General features: G+C 37.4%; 1 protein-coding gene across 2 annotated transcripts in view; it reads right to left on the bottom strand.

The window, feature by feature from the left end:
• Positions 1-16,965, bottom strand: part of C3G (C3G guanyl-nucleotide exchange factor) — a 310,905-nt gene that overhangs the window by 283,838 nt on the left and 10,102 nt on the right. The window contains exon 1 of one of the 2 annotated variants that reach the window (XM_025303549.1): positions 3,841-4,373. The exons of the other annotated variant lie outside the window; for it this stretch is intronic. The gene's annotated coding sequence lies outside the window, so the exon portion shown is untranslated. Of the gene's footprint in view, positions 1-3,840; positions 4,374-16,965 lie in introns of those variants that run through there. 2 annotated transcript variants of the gene reach the window in all.

The raw sequence follows: 16,965 nt of genomic DNA, 5'->3' as shown, positions 1-16,965 counted from the left end.
GCAATTACTATTCCATGCTGAATGACTGCGGCATTGTACCTCGCCGGGGAAGAAGGTCCACGCGATTCAAACGGATCGGCCGCTCGTCTCGCGTCAAGTGTCCGGCGAAATTAATAACATCTTTCGTTGATTTCTTATGAGGAAGTATATTAAAAGTGGCTATCTCTCTCGATGCGTGTGTTCGGTCAACTTCGATCATAACACACCGGGTGTACTAAAAATCACGCGAAGGATTTTTATGGAATTTTTCTTGGTGCGCATATATTGTTAATACTTTGAGGCTCTTGGTTATTTTCATCGCAACTATCTTGATTTATGATGTCAGAAGTAGGAAAGTGCACGCTCAAAATTTCTGCGCGAAATATATTTAAATAAAAAAAAAATATGTTTACCAAGTAACTTTAAGTAACTTTAAAAGTCGATCGAGCAGAACTGTAAAATAATTCAAATGTTTTTCTTTTGCTCTAACAACCATTAAATAACTGTGTATAAAATTAACATGACAGAATCATGAGAAAAGGTTAGATTAGATTAGAAAAATAGGTTATATATCAGAAAGACATGTTCCATACAATGTGATTTATTTTAATAATTAATTTTACAGTAATTTGTTAGTTATTAGTTAGACCCCGAAAGGAAAGTATTCAGGTAATTTTATAAATCTGCTTGACCGATCGCGAGTATCATTTTATGGATCACTTTTGATTTCACTGTATATTGCAGAAAATCTCAGCGTACATTTTCTCACTTCTGTCGTCATCAATCAAATAGCAGGCGAGCAGTAACAGGTCTTAAGTGCCGCTTTGATTTCCACCAATCGTATAAAAAATAACTTTAAAAAACGCAAATCACGCAACACTATCACGATGGTGACATGAATTTCTACGGATCGGTTGAGAAGAAAAGTTTAGAAGAATTCGGGCCATATTACACTTTAGGTTAATCATCAGTGACTGTTATGGTGTTCAACGTGTCATATCCCGTCTGTTTAACCGTTCGTATGACAGTGATAAGTATACTTATCACCTTCTTCTCTTCTATTTTTACGATGTATTGTTTATAGTTCAATGAAAATAAGTATGATTTTACATTTTTCTGATATATTGATACTTACTTTACACTTGTCTTAAGGTTTTTATATCCCAATGTTCATTTTTTATTTTATTTATAAACAAAGTTGAAAAAGAACAAGAAGTTGAAGAAGAAGAAGAAGAAGAAGTTGAAAAAGAAGGATTTAAAAAAACTTAATGTTTTTGAAAGTATTTGAAATTATAGACTGAAAATTTTACTTCTCTTCATTTGTTAAAATGAATGTTCATGTGTTAAAATATAATACATGTTTTTTCCAGAAGTTTTCTAGAAGCATGCTACACTTTTTTTAACAACAAATTATTTAACGGATTTTGTAAATCAAACATGAAATTTGTAATTAACGATCTGAAAAACTTTTATATCGTGTTCCTGATTTCTTCTGATATATTGATACTTTATACCCGTTTACCGTTTACCGTTTTTATATCCGATTGTTCATTTTTAATTTTATTCGTAAACAAAGTTGAAAAAGAACGATTTAAAAAAAATTTAATTTCTTCGAAAGTATTTAAGATTATATAGACTGAAAATTTTACTTTTTTTTTCAAATATCAAAATACAATATATATTTTTTCCAGAAATTTTCACACTCTAGATTTTTTTTATAAATAAATTATTTAAATGAATTTTGTAAATCAGACATGCAATTCGTAATAACGATCTGAAAAACTTTTATATCATATATTTGATTCACATTTATTCAGACTTCATTAATTTACCCCTATATGGCAGCCATGGATTTGTTGGATTTGTCATTTTGAATTTTTAAAATCTGACTAGAAATTTGTAACCAGTGACTAAAAAACATAAAAATACAAGATGTCACAGAAATCTGCCAGGTAGAAAAGATACCACATAAAGGATTAACCAACCAGAGGTGAGACGTTCAATTTTATGTACGGTTGAGATTTCAAAATTCGACATTTTCCTCACAGGATGCAAATAATCGGAATTTGTCGTCGAGCATTTCGCGGGACTCTCGCGAGAATCACGGTACGCCAAGTAATTAGAAGACGGATTAGTTACATTGTCCCAATTTCGCTCGGATCGGGGCATTAATTACGCCGGAAACAACAGCGAAGCGATTAAACTGCGCGTATTACGTCCATAATCGGCCTCGCCCGGTAACTCGACCAGCTCTACCCATTTTAATTGGCTAATTAATCAACACGCGCCGCCGCCGAGCGCGGCGGGTCGCTCCCGTTTCGCCGTGTCGCACGAGAGATCGCGAGCTTCCGCAACAAAGTTGCGCGCAAAAGACGCTCGCCTGTCGCCTTTGAACACGCCTCAGCGAGGCGACGCTCGTCGCCGTGCGACCGACACCCACTTAATCCGCACGCAATCACCGTACGCACAATCAACGAGCGAGTAGCGAATTGACATTTCGATGCCCTTTACAAGTTACCGTTAACACACACGCGACGGGGGACGACGGTTTCTTCGCACGGTTTCCACCCGCGGCCACGCCGCCCGGTGCGCGCTCGTTCAGAAGCGCTATCATACACAGGTTGTGAATATGTAAAGCCGCATTAGCGCATCGCCCGTATTTTTAACGTCGTCGATAAACTACGTGGGAACGATTCGTCCCCATCTTACGTCCGTCGCCTCGGCGATGACTATCAGCCGTCATTTAAAGATGTGCGCTTCTACGCTTAAAAATTACGATTTAAAAATCGAACGTAAGACTTCAGGAAGTCCGGTTTTCATGAAATTTTAGAGGCACACGGTACTGGATTAAGCGCAGTCGAAGTCGCACAAGTGCGGAGGTGCGGAAATGCCTCGTCGCCGAGGAATTAAAGAAATCCGAGCTAACCTAATCTGAAGAAACTTACTTTAATGTATTTTTTGTTTGTTTTTTGCTTGCTTTTTCTTAGCATTTGTTGTCCGCTCGTATGTATTAATTTAACCTAACCTAACCTAACCTAACTTAACTTAATGTAACCTAATCTAACATAACTATTTTTCTTGGTAGTTTATCCTCACTCGTGTCCACAAGATACGTCTGTCAAATAAATCCTATGAGATATTAGAAAAAAAGAGTATCCGATTTTTTATACGACTTTTTTACACGACAATATCGCTACCATTGATACTGAACACAATGATCAACAAAATTGTTAGCTTAATTTTAAAAGGCTACCTAAGTCGAATTTTGATGAAATTTTACAGGTACATATTAATAAGAAAATGTACTTGTGGTTTCGACACATTTAGTTATTGCTACGTACCTGTAAAATTTCATCGAAGTCAGACTTGAGTAGCCTTCTAAAATTAAGCCTCCCTTAAGATCAAGCTCCCTTACGTTAGGTTAGGTCAGGTTATGTTAAACTAGATTTTTAAGAGACATATTTAAATGTTATTATTATTTAGATTTATGTTGATTATATCGAAAAACATGAGAGAATGAGCTTCTTCGATATTTTGTTTTTTTCTTAATAACAATATTTTATCAACACTGTACGGTTTCCTAATATGCTAATAAGATGAAATATTTTTGAACTCTAATTGTACTTTCATATCGAGATTAAAAAAGACATTAATTAAGCCGAATAATTAAAATTTTAATTTCCCAGAAGTACTAAAGGCATTTCCGCAACTTCACTTTCGACTACATTCAGTTAGCATCACATACCTGCAAAATTTCATCGAAATCAAATTTGAGTAGCCTTCTAAAGTCAAACCAAATCGAGTTAGTAATATGAAATTACACTCCCGATTTGCACAATTTCATAAACTGCACATCTTTACCGTCACTCTGCCGACGAGACACACCGAAGTGTTTCAAAATGACGTACCACCGACGGCGAGTACTTCAAACTAAAAGAAGTTCGTCTGCGACAAGCGTATCTTGTCGAAAGATCGACGATTCTCGTTGTGAGCGCGAAATCGAATACGAATGTCACTCGAGGGTCCCGCAGGACCGATTGAGATCTCTCATGGCGAACAGAAGAAAAGAGAGAGAGAGAGAACAAATTCACTGGCGCAGCGAGCTCGCCGAAGTATTCGGAACGTGTACTCGTCCCGATGGATTTCGCCCCGTTTACGTCCGCGAGAGAGCCGGCCGCCGTAAATATGGACCGGTCAGATGCGCTTACGAACAAGCCCGCGTCGTCGCAACGTCGAAACCAACTTCGCCGCGGATCGGAGGTGAACTGTCGTTCTCGCGGACCGGCCGTTGACGAGAGATTGGCCGGTAATATCTGTGACTTTGGCCGGGAAAGAAGCCTTGTCTATTTTAACGGGTCAGAGGGAGAGGGAGGGCGACGGACAGGGAAAGAGAGAGAGAGAGAGAGAGAGAGAGAGAGAGAGAGAGAGAGAGAGAGAGAGAGAGAGAGAGAGAGAGAGAGAGAGAGAGAGAGAGAGAGAGGAACGGGCGGTAAAAGACACGTGGGGGAGGGAGACACAGTGGTGAGAGGGTTAACGGAGGAGAGGGACAAAAGAGCTCGCACAGAGAGGCCGGCTATTGCGCTCCGTTCTTTATTTCGAGGTACGAGACGGTGTGAGTGAGGAGAGAGAAAAAGAGGGAGAGGGAAGAGAGAGAGAGAGAGAGAAAGAGAGAGAGAGCGCACAACAGCAGAGGCGCAATTTATTATTTGCGGACCCTCGCAAAAGTTAGCGATAACTACCGAGTCGATTTTCTCAGCACCGAGGATGAATCTGCTGGTATTTACGGAAAATCGATCGGACCATTTGACGAACGGTGCGAGCTACGCGCGTATCCTACGCTCGAGGCTGCTCGAGAAAGCGCTTGGAGTTAGGTTAGGTCAAGCGAGGACTCGACTTGCAAAAGTTTCAAGCCTATGTTATCAGTCGAATGTATTTTAGAAAAGAGTGATTTAAAAAGAGAAATTCGCGATACCATCAGAAAAAGGGAACGTGTCTTAAATGCATGTGGTATGAAATCGAGAATATAAATTGTTGCAAATCATCGTGGGTCATATTGGGCAAGATGGGTTGCAAACGCAGGACAGGACGAAAGAAAGTATTTTGACTGGCCAACGTACGAAAATGGGAAAGTCGGGAAAGTCAAGCGTAGCAGAATTATTTTGTTTCGCATAAGAGTGTCAAAAGTTCACTGAAGCGATCGTCACCTTCGTTAATGAAGAAGGTACTTCTAAAGAAGAAACTTAACAGTCATTACTTGGGAAGAGTCTCACGCGAAATACTCAGATCTGAATTTAGAGTTGAATGAGTTTCTTAATTGAATCGCGTCCAAAAATGTAACGTCGCATTAATCATATGATTCAACTAAAAACCTCTAACTATAAAATCCGTATTAGTAGTCGTTACTGAAAATTTATTTCAAGCATGACATATTCAGACTCAGGGATTGAAGCTCAATATTGATTAAAATTAAGTTGAATCGCAATTACTAATATAATGTTCCATACACCGTATAATAAAGAAATAAGAAAATCTCAGATTTATAACTTTAAATTAAAATTTAAATATCTTATTTGAGATAAGTGTCAAGTAACGATTATCAATGCAGTTTTAAACTCAGATCACACCTGACACAAATTTCAATTAACGATTGTTAAAAGCTAATTCACACCATCTGTCCAGACGGCCACAGATAGGAGTCCGTCAATCATCCATCAAAACATTCTCTAGCACTTTTATACTGCACTATTCGCAGTAACCGTCACCATCACACATCTCAATAATCTCAATACAAAAACGTTAAAAGATATTTTGACGGAAGATTAACCTTTTATGTAGCACATTTTTTCTACTTGACAGATTCCTATGAAATCTCGCACTTCTATGTTATCTTGGATCAATATGATTACAAATTTCAAGTTAGATTTTAAAAATTCAAAATGGCAAATCCAATATGGCTGCTAGGATAGGGACAAATTAGTGTAAATCTGAATAAATGTATATCAGATACACGATATAAAGATTCTTCAGATCGTTAATTACGAATTTCATGTTAAATTTGCAAAATTCGTTCAAGTAATTTGTTGACAAAAACAATTTAGTATGCGAAAACTTCTGGAAAAAGTATATATTATATTTTGACATGTGAAGATAAATAAAATTTTTAGTCTCTTCAATTTCAAATGCTTTCGAAGAAATTAAATTTTTTTAACCATTTTTTTCAACTTTGTTTATAAATAAAATTAAAAATGAACGATCGGATATAAAAATTTTGGTAAACGTGTAAAGTAAATATTAATATATGAGATTAAAATGAGATCATACTTATTTTCATTAAACTGTAAAAAAATATATCGTAAAAATGAAAAAGGAAAAGATGGTAAGTATACTCATCACTGTCACACAAAAGGTTAATGAATTCCTGCCTGTCTCTGTCCGACGAATAGTGAGAATGAATCTTAATACGGGTTTGAGACATCGATGTGCGATACCACAATTCCTCTCACAGGCGAAAAATACGAAACAGGTACCCGCGGTGACCTAAATCATTTTTATCGCCCAAATGAAACGGACATAAAATCCAAAAGATCGATACGGCAAAACGAGATGTCTCTATTTTTTTCGGGTCATTAACGGAGACACGCCACGTGTCCAGCTGATCCTTTTTACACGAGCGTCCCCGAAACGACGGGATATGTAGAACACAATCGAGACGAAAAATCGGCGCTGAACCGATCGAAGTTCTTGTGAGATGAGAATAATCAGTAACACGCGCGCAGACCGTCATCTCGCACACGTGATGCGCGTTTTTGCAGAGACGCGTCGCGCCTCGGCGAAAACAATTGCATATTCATGAATCGTGAGTTAACATTATCCGCGATGCATCGTCGCGTCGGCGTGGCCGAATACGTGTTTCTGGCACGAATTCTGCATCACCGACCGGTTGACACGAGCCTTGTAACACTCAGCCGTGAATTTGCATAGATATTGGCAGGTCCGCGAGAGGAAGGCTGCGCATGATTGCGGTCCCTAAACGGCTCGCGGACAGATCGAATCCAATAAAGGACGCCAAATGACATGTGCCGCGGAAATATTGTGAAGTAATCGTTCTCTTGCTACGGAATCGAGATATCGAAGAGCGAGCACCGTTCGCTTCGCAAGAATGAACGAAGCAACCTTTCTCTTTGAAGGGATTATTTTTAGGACGCTCACGGAAATGAAACGGTCAAGCGGGTACAAGCGTTTTATAATGTGAGAAACAACTCAAGTCCAGTTCCAAACAAACTAAATGTAACAAAAAATTGTGAAGATTAATCAAACTGAAAAGAAAAGTCAAGTATCATTTTATAAAAATCGTAATATTAATAACCATATATAAAGGCTCTTTTAATTGATAACTTGAAAATTTGTGCATATATTACAAAATGGTACTCGACTTTTTTCTCTGTTTGATCTGATTAAATCTTCACAATTTTTTGTTTTCAAAAGATCTCGAACACCCAGTGTATAGTTGTATGCAATATGTTGTATATTAAAATAATTGTCTTAATGTTCCTCGGCGAAATTATTGTTCCTTCAGCTTCTTATTTATGCAAAACCGGCTCGAAATTTAGTTCAATGAGACCGTTATGAAGCCAACCCGATATACTAATCGAATTTGCATCGCTTGATTCATAATACTCAACCTTTCAATCGCAAGTAGAACAACTCGTGTTGCAGCTAAATAAACTTTTGTGTAGTTAAAAGTACAGTTAAATGAACTTTTTTGTAAAAAAAACTGAAAAATTTTGTAAGAAATTGTAAAAAACAACCATATCATGCATATAACTAATTTCAGTTAACGTTTTAGCATTGACTAATTTTGCTCAACTTAAATTTTTACTTCAAATGTCTAATTTGACCTAATTCTTATTCAATTTGACTTGATTACGATTCGTGCAGCAACATTTGAGTGATTCTGAATCTTAGCTTTTCTCACTATTTTATTTTCAGTATATTCAACATCAACTCTTTTGATATAACTTATTCGTTGTATTTATAAATCGAGTATGATAGCCATAGGCTGTGATTTCTTCAATAATTATGAAATGATGCCTTTTTGTAGTCATTCTTAAAACTAATTGATATTTACAGTAGTTTATGTCTATGCACTACTCGGAATAACAATATTATGAATATTATTAGCCGTACAAATTAATTCGATGCCGTTTCTCATAAAATTCAAATTTATTTATTCACGAAAAGACAAGTACATATTTAATATTCGAAATAATCTCCATTATTTTCGATGACTTTATTCTATTTTTCGGGCAACTGACAAATGCTTTTACGGGAAAAACTTTTGGCAATTTTGATTCAATAAAATCATCGATGCTTTTTCGGACTTCGTCAACTGTAAAGTGCTCATCAGTAGGTGATGTTGAAGTGATACCAAAATAGGTGATAATCTACGGGGCGAGATCTGGTGAATAGGCCGCGTGAGGGAGAACTTCCCAACCCAACGTACAGATGATGTCCTTAGTCCCCTTTTTTCGGTATGTGGTCGAGCGTTGTCGTGTTGCAGAATCACTTGCCTACTTTCCTTGCCAGTATAAGGCCTCTTTTGCTCAAACGGATAAGTTGTTGTTGATAGTACACCGCAGTAACAGTCTGGCCAGGATCCAGCAACTCGTAATGCACCACACTCTTCACATCCCACCAGATACACAGCAAAACTTTTTTTCGCTCTGTATCTGGTGGGATATAAAGGGTGTGGCATGGTAATGGAGCTTCGGAGTCGATATCGACGGTTGGCTGGGATCTACCCACAATTTTCTTTAGGATTATTGTATAATACTCGTCACCCGTAATTATTTTATATAGAGAAATTTTTCTTTTAAATCGGGTCAGCAAAGACATTGCCACGTCGAATCTTCGCTTCTTATTTTACGAGTTTAGGTTGTGCAAAACTCATCTACCTTCCTTCTGAATTTTACCGAGTTGATGTAGACGATGAAATATGCATTATTGAGTAATTCCGAGTTGTAACGCAAGCTCCTGTTGAATTTGAACGGAGTTTTCAGTTAGCAGTTGCTCAAGTTCCTCATCATCAAATTTTTATGGTTGACCTAGACGTTGTCAATCGGAAAGTTTAAATTTTCATTCCGAAAACTTTGGTACGAGGGTAGTCCCAGAAGTACCTGACCTGACGTATAGATAGCGGTTGTTGTTTGAAAAGAATGACTATGATAGAAAGTATCAACCTTATAAAGCTTAAGTGTGAAGTTTGACGACGCTACGTTATTTATTATTTGTTTGGCAGCCGTCAATAGTGAACGCTCTCAGTGAATTTGTAAACATGGAAAAAATTGGTCATCGTTATGTGATACAATACTTTCATTTGAAAGGCCTCAGTCCAACCAATATCAAAGCGGAGCTAGATTCTACTCTGGGGGATTCTGCTCCTTCATTTACAACAGGTACAACAAAAATATTGGGTGGCAGAGTTTAAACGAGGCCGTGCAAGCTGCCAAGACGAACATCGCAGCGGTCGACCAAATGAGGTGACCACGCCAGAAATGGTGAAGAAAATTCACAAAATAGTATTGGACGACCGTCGACTGAAAGTGCGCGAGTTAGCAGACATGGTAGGCATTTCAAAAAGTGCTGTACATCGCATATTGACTGAAAATTTGGACATAAGAAAGCTGTGCGCAAGATGGATGCCGCGATTGGAACAAAAACAGCGTCGTGAGGATGTTTCAATCGAGTGTTTGGCGAAGTTTCGCAGCAATAAAGCCGAGTTTTTGCGTCGATTCATAACCATGGATGAAACATGGATCCATCACTTCATACCTGAGATGAAGGAGCAGTCAAAACAATGGACCAAGGTGGCTTGATGGCTATTTTGAAGAGCTCGACGATTCCCACTATAAACAGGGTATCGAAGCTATTGAACATCGCTGGGAAAAGTGTATTGAGCTAAAAGGAGACTATGTAGAGAATAAAAATATTTTTTCCCAAATTTTTTGTGTTTTCTTTGTTAGGTCAGGTACTTCTGAGATTACCCTCGTACCACATTTTACACGTTTTATGTGTTACAGTGTCTTTACCCAGAATGGGATAAATCATCTCTATAATTTTAACATTTTTCTTTAATTATAACGCAAAAAGAATGCAATGTTTCAAATGCTCTCAACTAGAAATTTTGATCGATTATGCCTGATATCGACAAGGCCCTAACAGGGTGAGTGAAACGTAATTCTAATTAAGTCAGACCTTATAATGTGTTGATGACAAATGAGTAAGGAAGACTTTTATAAGATTATAATGATTGGATCCATATTAAAACTTTAATGTAACAACTTACTGTATCATATAATAAGGTTTAGTTGATCGGCTTCTTGTCGAGATTCTTATTCATTGTACCTAATGTATTAATTATCCTTTTCCCTTGGCAATCAGTAAAAATAGCCGTAAAATTACCGTGACATTGAACTTCTTTGCATTTATTTCAAATTATTTTGCTATTTGAAGATTAACCATTATAATATTGCGTTATAAATCTAAAAGCAACCATGGAATCACACGCACACTGGTTCGCTAATATATACAAGATGAGTATTTTTAATCTTAAGGCAAATATTTCGAAAATATGCAATTTTACAAAAAACTTTTCAAATAAGAGTTATATGATGTTGAGGGGGACGTACAACAGTGACCTTGATTTGACCTTGGGACATCTACTTAAGGTCAGAGGATGGTCAACCTAACTTGCTCAAGTGGAACTTCCTATTTTTCATATCATATTCTTATAGTTGACTTCAAGACCTTTCCAAAACGCTATGATAAAGTATTTTTTTATTGAGTACTTTCCGAGTTATGAGATTAGAGATGAGCTAGAGATTCAAGATGCTGCCACATAGTCGTACAATAGTGACCTATTATACGTCATGTTATAAATTCACGTAAATCGTGAGAGGCAACGGGACTCACGGAAATCAAGCACCCCAAAAAGAACAGAAAACTACTATTTATCTGTGATCTGTATTTACATTACCCGATAAATTTGTTTATTTATATTTCTTTTGGTTAACATCAAGTATATACTTTAAGGTCTTTTTTATTTTTGTTGTATCGCGAACGCAACTTTGTGTCAATGGAGTTCAATCATGAATGAAATCGCTAAAGGTTTAAATGCTTATAACTTTTGATAAAAGTATTTCCCAAACAAATGTTTCAGATAAAATTTACTTGTTTTTTCCCGTAGAATCCAAATATGCAACATTTTATAGGGAGTTCCATTTAAAATTATGAAGTTACCCCCGTCCCCCCTTAAAAGGGAAGCGGGGGCGACTTTACGTTTATATAGTTAGAGAGGCCTCTCGAATACATGAAACTTCCTTATGAATAATTTTTTGATTTGATAAATATTTTTAAAGTTATGGACTTGTAACACTTTACGTGGACCACCCTGTATATACATATATATATACATATATTGTATCAGTCGTCGCATATCTAATGTTGTTACGTTATTCAATGTTAATATATAGTAATGTTTTGCAAACAATATAAGAATACATTATATAACCATTAGTCGCAGGAATGTCGTCGAAGCCATTGAGGTTGTTACATGCCGCTCGGTCATCAAGCTTAAACATTAACATTTAATATTTAACGCGGTCAAGACATGGGATGTGATCACTTGTGTCACTTGGAATCGAAGTGCCGAAAAAGACGCGCGGAGTGTGTTTATGTGACAATCTTTTCAGTCTAGTAATCGCGAGACTTGAGAAAAGTAGGGACTTTTTTTTATAAACATTGACGCACATTGACGTGCCTTGAATAATTAATTCGACATTGAAACGATAATGAAATTACACACAGGTCTATATTTAGACGCGTTCTATGTCGAATCAATCCGAATACCGATATTGGGTTTCGATATTAATTCACGTCATATGAACCAAATGTTTCTAACATTTAGCAGAAGCCTTAACATGAAATAAGCCGTGAGGATTCAATAATGCTTAATAAAGTCCTGATATCCACGCTGTGTTACGTAATTAACGTATCAGAACCCGATAATATCATCTTACACATAGCTGATGACTAAATGAGGTATGTAAATCTAATCAGGACCATGGGATAAATTTCTAATCGGGCTGCTTATCGACTGCCATCGTGTTCATTGCTGTTTCGTGAAATTATGTCGCTTACTTCGCCAAAGCATATAATGTTTCGAGAATTTGGTAGTACAAATCGCAAAAGACCAGGAAACTATTCTTAACCCGTAACTGCTGTGAAGCCATTTTAAATACGCGCACACTGTTCACCGGTCAAATTGACCGGTAGGAAACGGAATTGATGAATATCTCGACAAATAACACGACCACACAACTGCGTGTATATCAGTCGACTGACATTCAGAATATAAGAAAATACACTGACGGATGAATACGCAACTAGAAAATTAACCGCGTTATTTAAATTTCAAATAGTGCAATGGTCAAATTGACCGGAGAACAGCAGTTACGGGTTAAAACGGACTTTAATAAGGCACGAAATTTAAAAGCACCGAATTAATTTGTACACCTAATATTCGTCATATTTTTACTTTCAACTGCCTAAAGTTTTTCACACGTTAACTAAAATCCGTTACAACATCGAATAAATTACAAGTAAGCTGTCGTGATCAACGTTAAGCACATAACAAAGATGTGTCAATTGTAATATAATATGTAATTTTTATTTGTTTTCACTTCTTCTCTTTCTTTCTTCTTTTTTCAGAGTAAATTGGCCAACATAATCGACCTATATTAGCATCAGCACTGCAGATAGAAAACTATCGATATTCCACACAGTTGATAATTATCGATAATTTATAATACTTCCATCGGTGACTATCGATAATCACCGATAGTACCATCATTAATAGTTTTCCGCCTATATATTATAAAATGTATGTTCAATATTAATAAAATAAAGTAAGTATGTAAAATTGTAATTCTTTTTATTATTTTACAAAATGTTAGATTTTACAAAATATTAGATCTTTAACATAAAATATGTATGATCAACCGCCTCATAATGCTATGGCCATCTTTTTCTTAAAAGGCAGGTAAAATGACACATGCGCTAATGTTTTGTAATATTTGGATAATACTACTGTGATCAAAATGGGAATCGGAGTATCGGGAATGGTTCATTTAAATCGCACACATGCAAGATGGCGTTATTGTCGTTTTTTTCCCAGGTTGGTATGACTTTCATTGATATCTAGCAGCAATCCGTATGTCATTGTCTGTTTTCGTTTACAAATAAACTTGTTTTGTGTACAAAGAAGTTTTGCTCCGGCGATTTTTCAAAATGCCGAGTATACTTGAACAAAGAACGTGCGTTAAATTTTGTTTTCGCGACGGAATTACCGCTACAAGAACATTGGAAATATTGCAAGAAGCCTTTGGTGACGATTCTCTATCAAAAATAAGAGTTTTCGAGTGGTACAAAATGTTCAAGGAAGACAGAGAACACGTCGAGAGGATGAACCACGCTTTGGTGGGGTTGTGCATCATAAATTCCTTCCGCCGATTGGCCAAACTGTCAACAAAGAATATTATTTAAGCATTTTGCGTCGTTTGCCTGAAGAGATTCGTAGAAAACGACCTGATTTGTGACGACATAACTCATAGATTTTGCACCACAATAATGCACCTGCTCACAATGCTCTTGTTGTTCGTGAATTTTTGGCCAAAAATTCTACAAACATACAGTTCCGCAAACTCCGTATTCACCTGATATGACACTGTGTGGCTTATTCGTGTTTCTTCGATTGAAATTTCCGCTTCGTAGTCACCGTTTTGAGTCGATTGATGCCATAACAGAAAATTCGCTGCGAGCCCTAAAAGGGTTTCACCAAAACGACTTTAAAGCATATTTCGAGAATTGGAAGAAACGTTGGTATAAGTCTATTGCAGTGGAAGGAGATTACTTTAACGGGGACGAAATAAATTTTGACGAATAAATTCAAATCTTGCGTTTTATTGAACCATTTCCGATACTTTTTGATCACAGTAGTACAAAATTTCTATCAAATATTTTCTCTTTAACTTCGATAATATTACGTACTTTAAGTTTGAGTGAAATGATATGTCAAGCGCTATTGAAAAATAATAGAAACAAAAGTATGCTTTTTGCGTTAAAAAAAAAAAACTATAGCCGAGTTACGCGTTCCTAAAATCGAGCTCTTAAAATACATCACGATATCGGAAGGGGAGCAGTCAAGCGTGAGATATTCGCATCTCGAGTTTCTTGGAAAATACCTGATAAATAAATATACACGGAAGAAGAGAAAGCGGATACACACACGTGCGCGCACACAGAGACGCCGTAGAAGTGTTTAGCGGGCCAGCGAAATGATTTGCATACATGTCATTTAATTAACATGGCGATCGCGAAACCTAGATACGACGATCTTTCACTTCGAGATATTGAATCGAGTTATTTTTACGAGTGCCACGTCATTACCGTACTGGTACGATCTTGTACGATCTTATGCTAGTCGGTAATAATAATATTTGAGCGCGGTCCATCGCTCTCTCGTTTGCACGAGAAAGCGGAAGGGCGAGCAAGCGAGCGAACGTTCCCGTTCGACTTCAAGAGCGCTCCTCCTCGTGTTCTTTTGATATCGCGGCATACTAATGGGGAATTTATAGAGCGCAATAATTACCGTAATGACGCTCATCGAGAGGCGCACGCTCCGCGGCCTGCCATCCTAATTGCGGCTCCGCGGATATCATTGTAACATTCGGAGAAAAACGCCTCTTTGTATCTGTACTATCAATCGAAGCGCACAAACCGGAGAAGCTCCAAAGCGAGGCAAGCCGTACTGGACGGTAATGGGCGCTTTAATCCGCGAATATCGGAATGAGAAAATAAGGAGACGTCTCCTCCGCCGACACGAGCCGGCACGTCAAATAATTATTCCGCCGTAACGACGATCGATATTTGCGTTCCAATCGCAGAGCGCGACTCATGCAAATCTCTCGCTTTTGTCGACTCCCGACAGGTGTTGGCAAGTGTTAACACTTGCGGTCGAGGGCTATTCAGAATCGCGCGTCCGCCGGAGCGCTCTAATAGCGGTACACACGCGCGCGATTAATCATTCACGCTGGAGCACGCTTTGAAATCGCCCGATGATATCGGACGGAGACAACGCGCGTATACAAATCCGTCGAGACGCCGTACAATGCGAACTGTATACACTCTTTACTCTTCACTCTTTATCTCGCGAACAGTATCTCGTGCGAAAGCGCGAGTCGTTCTCGTCGCGCTCGCGCGTACGAACGCGCGATCTCGTTATCACACGCGTGATAGTATCCATTATCTCGGGGCGGCGAGCGCGAACTTTTTTTCGGAGACGGAGCTTTCTCGAGCGCGAGAAAGAATGCGCGGTGCTTTCAGCGGCGGATATTAGCAGAAGCTTTCTGCACTCGCGGCCTAACGAAGAGAGGTCGTTCCGGGGATAAGACGCGGGGTGAAGCGGGTAAAGCAGCCGTCGTAGCGCACAAAGGCACTAATGGGCACAATAGCGGCGAAATAGAAACAAAGAGATCCTACGAGATGAAGCGGATTCAACGAGATCCCGATCTCGCGCTTTCCTTTTCCGATTCCTCGCCCTCCTTATTCGTCCCTTTCTCTCTCTCTCTCTCTCTCTCTCTCTCTCTCTCTCTCTCTCTCTCTCTCTCTCTCTCTCTCTCTCTCTCTCTCTCTCTCTGCCCGGTAAGATTACTCGATTCCAGCAACGAGTATTACGGTGGATTCAATGGCATTGCAACCGTACGTTTCCCGCACAACACGGCACTCGCCACCATAGAATTAGTTCAATGCAACTACCTAACCCTCTCCTAGCTGGAAATTTTATGACTTTGTCCCTCAGAAGGGAGAGGGAAAAGGAGAGAAAGAAAGGAAGTCTTTCTCCGCGATGATACGGCAGATTTATAATCATCGGCCTGCGCTAAAACCCCGATGTAATACCTTGCGGTATCCCGATTTAAAAATCGATATTTTGCTCGGTCAATATTCTTTACGAACTTGCGGTCTTTAATTAGAATTCAATTTATGTCATTTAATTTAAGTTATTTCGTGAACAACGTTCGTATTTTTTTTTTTTAATTATATTCATAAACAGGGAGAACAGTTTCTTCAGAGCTGGTGTTTTTATTTATTAGGTTGGGATTTGTTTGACTCAAAATATAATTTTATATCAAATATAATTTTGTATTGTCAGGTTAAATGGATGGTTTAATGGAAAAAATATTATTATTTAGAAGAAAATAGAATATTCCTAACTAACATATTATTTGTTTAAATTGTAAATTTTATCTCGGTGAATAGTCATCTTTCATTTTTCAGTAAAGAAAATTAAACGATATAATTTTCTTTTTTGAATCAAACAATAAATTCGAAATAAACAATAAATTATTTTGTGAGATCATTTGAAGAGTTAATCAAGCCTATTTGTTAAATAAAATATTGATTTACTTAAACTATTTTGATAAATATATGTGTAAAGATTTATTTTAATTTATTAAACTCAAAGAAATCTCGTTCTTTCCGTGTACGTAAGATTGACGCTGTCATCATCAAATGGCATAGATAATAAAGAAAACAAAATAAGAAAAGAAAAGAAAATAATCTCGACATTGTAAGTCTCAAAGAATTCATGAGTCACAATGATGAACATTATCAACAAACAGGTTGCAAACATGATACGCAGACATTTAAAAATACGTTAACTCCTATTATGTTTCCATATCGAGACATTTTAAATCGTGAAAAACGTGAAATGAAAAGTGAAATGTCTATTTCATATTGTGTACATTGAACATGTGTAACTTGCCCCATATAATTCATCTATAATTTCCATCTCAAAAAATTTTACAAAATAAACAATAAAAATTTGTTTTAATTAATGTACTGAATTTTTACTGTTTTTCTGTTTATTAT

This window comes from Harpegnathos saltator, unplaced genomic scaffold (genome assembly GCF_003227715.2).
Source record: "Harpegnathos saltator strain DR-91 unplaced genomic scaffold, Hsal_v8.6 scaffold556, whole genome shotgun sequence".
Classification (NCBI taxonomy): domain Eukaryota; kingdom Metazoa; phylum Arthropoda; class Insecta; order Hymenoptera; family Formicidae; genus Harpegnathos; species Harpegnathos saltator.
The sequence above is the reverse complement of the archived record's forward strand: the minus strand, read 5'-3'. Positions and strand labels throughout refer to the sequence as shown.